Source organism: Echinops telfairi, unplaced genomic scaffold (assembly GCF_000313985.2).
Source record: "Echinops telfairi isolate 266 unplaced genomic scaffold, ASM31398v2 ScPeMD7_20;HRSCAF=75, whole genome shotgun sequence".
NCBI lineage: Eukaryota > Metazoa > Chordata > Mammalia > Afrosoricida > Tenrecidae > Echinops > Echinops telfairi.
The window spans coordinates 7,972,855-7,975,756 of record NW_022103917.1 but is presented as its reverse complement, the minus strand read 5'-3'; positions in this window follow the sequence as shown (position 1 = coordinate 7,975,756).

The following is a 2,902-nucleotide window of genomic DNA, read 5'->3' as shown; positions in this document are numbered from 1 at the left end:
GCCCTCCTGGGCTTGTCACCAGTCGCGCGCCCTCCTCGCCCGGGTCGGCCACCAAGCGGTCCAGCCTGCTGAAGAGGCGCAGGACCGGTACCGGGACTCGAGCCCCCAGCTCTGAAGAGCTCGCAAAGTATGGATCCCCCAGGGACCCGGAGAGGATTGGTGATTTTTTGGTGTCTCTGATTGCCCCCAATGTCCCTTGGCTCCCAGCAAAAAGCCCCTCCTTTTCCTGTAGGTTTAGGAGCGATGCACCTAAGGCCAGCCGCATACTTTACCGGAGGCTGCCCTTCTGTAAGGCGGTCTCTCTCCCTTACTTTCAGCCTTGTGAGATAAGTACCGCTATCATCTTCAATTTCTAGCGACAGAAGCAGATGCCAAGAGAGATTACCTTACTTGCCAAGTTCAAGTAAACGCCTGGCACCTGTTTTATTAACCAAGACTTTCTAGTCTTCCCCAAATACGTATGGGATGTTTGATCTGGATCGGAGGCGTGGGGAGGCCCCAGGCCCTTCTAAGACTCACCATCCCCATCCCTGGGGAGGAGAGAGTCTGGGAAGGTGTGCCAGGCCATGGGGCCATTAGCACTGAGCTTCCAAGGTCGCAGGCAGGACTGAAGGGAAGGGTTCTGAGCAGTAGGCGCTGCAAGGGCAAAGACAGGGGCTGGCTGCAGTGGAGAGCTGGGGAAGGGAGAGCCTGCAGACCTTGAGGGCGGGAGGCCAGCTGGAGAAGCTGGATAGGATAGCTCCTGAGTGGCTTTGAATGCATATCAGAGGCCTTTGGCCTTATTCTAAGCTCTCTGGAGGGCAGTCGAGAATTTGCTTTAAGTCCCTTTGACTATGACCAATATCTTTTTACTATGAAAACAATTCAGACATTGCCCAAAGGAATAATGATAATAATAAAATGTGCGCCTTGTCCTCAGCACCCAACTATCACAATGTTGCCAGTCTTTTTTTTTTTTTTTTTTTTTAAAAAAAGAATTGTTGTTGTTGTTGTTGTTGTTGAGACTCTACACAGTTAAACATACACGAAGCCAACAGTTTCTACATGTACTGTTTAGTGTCATTGATGGCATTCTTCACGATGTACAACCACTCACACCCTCCCCCCGGAGTTCCTCCTTCACCACTGTGTAAACTCACTGACCCCCCTAAGCTTCTTATCAAATCTTTCCAGTTGTGGGTATCAATTTGATCCCATATCATTAGTTCCTAAAGATGCGAATTCTCTAGGTATGTAATTTTTACAAGTTCGGCTAAACTATTGTTTGGTTTTAAAATGACTTCATTTTTTTAATCTAAGTTTTCACCACGGAATCCCAGGGTAAAAGCAGGGCAATAGTGTTAGGGCTAGAGTCCAGGAGCATTGGAAATTCGGTTTTGCATTCCCTCCACTTTTGATCAGGGTTTGTCTATGAAATCCTCGATCAAAATGTGCATCTGGGCACCATCAAGTTTTTCTCATCTCATGGCAAAGGAGGCAGTGGTTCATGGAGGCATGTAACCACATGTTCCAAATCTGCCTTTCCTTTCTCTGTGGCTACATGTGAATGGAAACCAACTCTTAGGGCTTGGACAGCTGCTTGCAAGCTTTTGAAGACCCAATGAATTAGGTCGAAGTAGGACAGAAGCACTAAGCTAAAAACTAGGCCAATTCACTGGGATGTCCCATCAAACTGTGACCTCCAACCCAAGGAACCAAACCCCACGAGGTACATACACAGCCACAGCAGCTACCTTTATTTTTGTGGTTGCCATGGTCACAGCTCTATCTCCCCCATGTTGCTGTTAGGTGCCTCCATGTTGGGGTTAACTCAGTGCAACAAATAAACGAAAAAGACGGCCTGCTCCTGTGCCACCCTCGCCCCTGTTGTTAATGCTGGAGCCCATAGTGGGAGCCACTATGCCAGTCTGTCTAGTTCAGGGTCTTGTGCTTTTTCACGGTCCCTGTGCTTTACCATCCATGATCTCCGTATTCAAGGACTGGTCTCTCCTGATAACATGTCTAAAGTAGGTCAGACAAAGTCTCGCCATAGAACATCTACCACATAACTTTTGTTAATTCAACCTGTTACAGGCATCCAACTGATAATGGCAGCACTTACAAGAACTGGCTGTGCAACCTTACCCTCAAGATGATTTTCCCCATCACGGAACACCGAAGGGAACAAAGATGGGGCTTTCTAATCCCACAAATCGTTACAGTCTCTGAAACCCACGGGGGAGGCCCCTAGAAATAGGCATCAAGTAGCCGGCCGCGAGAGGTGAACTGAAAAACAGTACTCCATAATGAACTAAGCCCCTTCCCCTTTATCCCTCCCTTCCACCCCTAGTAACCATTAATCAACTTTGGTCTCTATATGAGATCTTTGGCTTGAGGGGGGTGTCTTTTTTATACAAGTAGGATCACATGTTTTGCCATTCTTTTTCACAGATGGTTCTTAAACAGAACGATATAATGAAGCATCTGTCTTTCTAGGGTAGCCTTGGAGAAAGGCTGGAGTGGTGGGGGAGGGTCAAGCAGAAAGGCAGGGGTAGAAGGCATGATGGCTCTCAGTAAGGTGACACAGACAGGGCTGAGCTAAGACTTGTAGAGAGGCAGAACTGACAGTGGAAAGAGCCAAGGCTGAAGAGGTGTTGGATGTAGGAGGGTCTAGGAGGAGCAGGGGATTCTGGGTTGGTTTATGGGCTGCATAGTGATTGCTCTGCCCCCACCCCCACCCCTGATCTGGGACAGGAAGGCAGAGCAGCTGTGGTATCACGTCCCAGGAGGTTTTTTGTATTTCAAGTCCTACATTTGCTCTTCGATCATTTATCATTTTTTCTGCTAGGCTGGATCTTATCTCCCCAAGGTTGCATGGGAGAAACTGGGTCGTTTTTCCTAGAGACAGTTTCCATGAGAATCA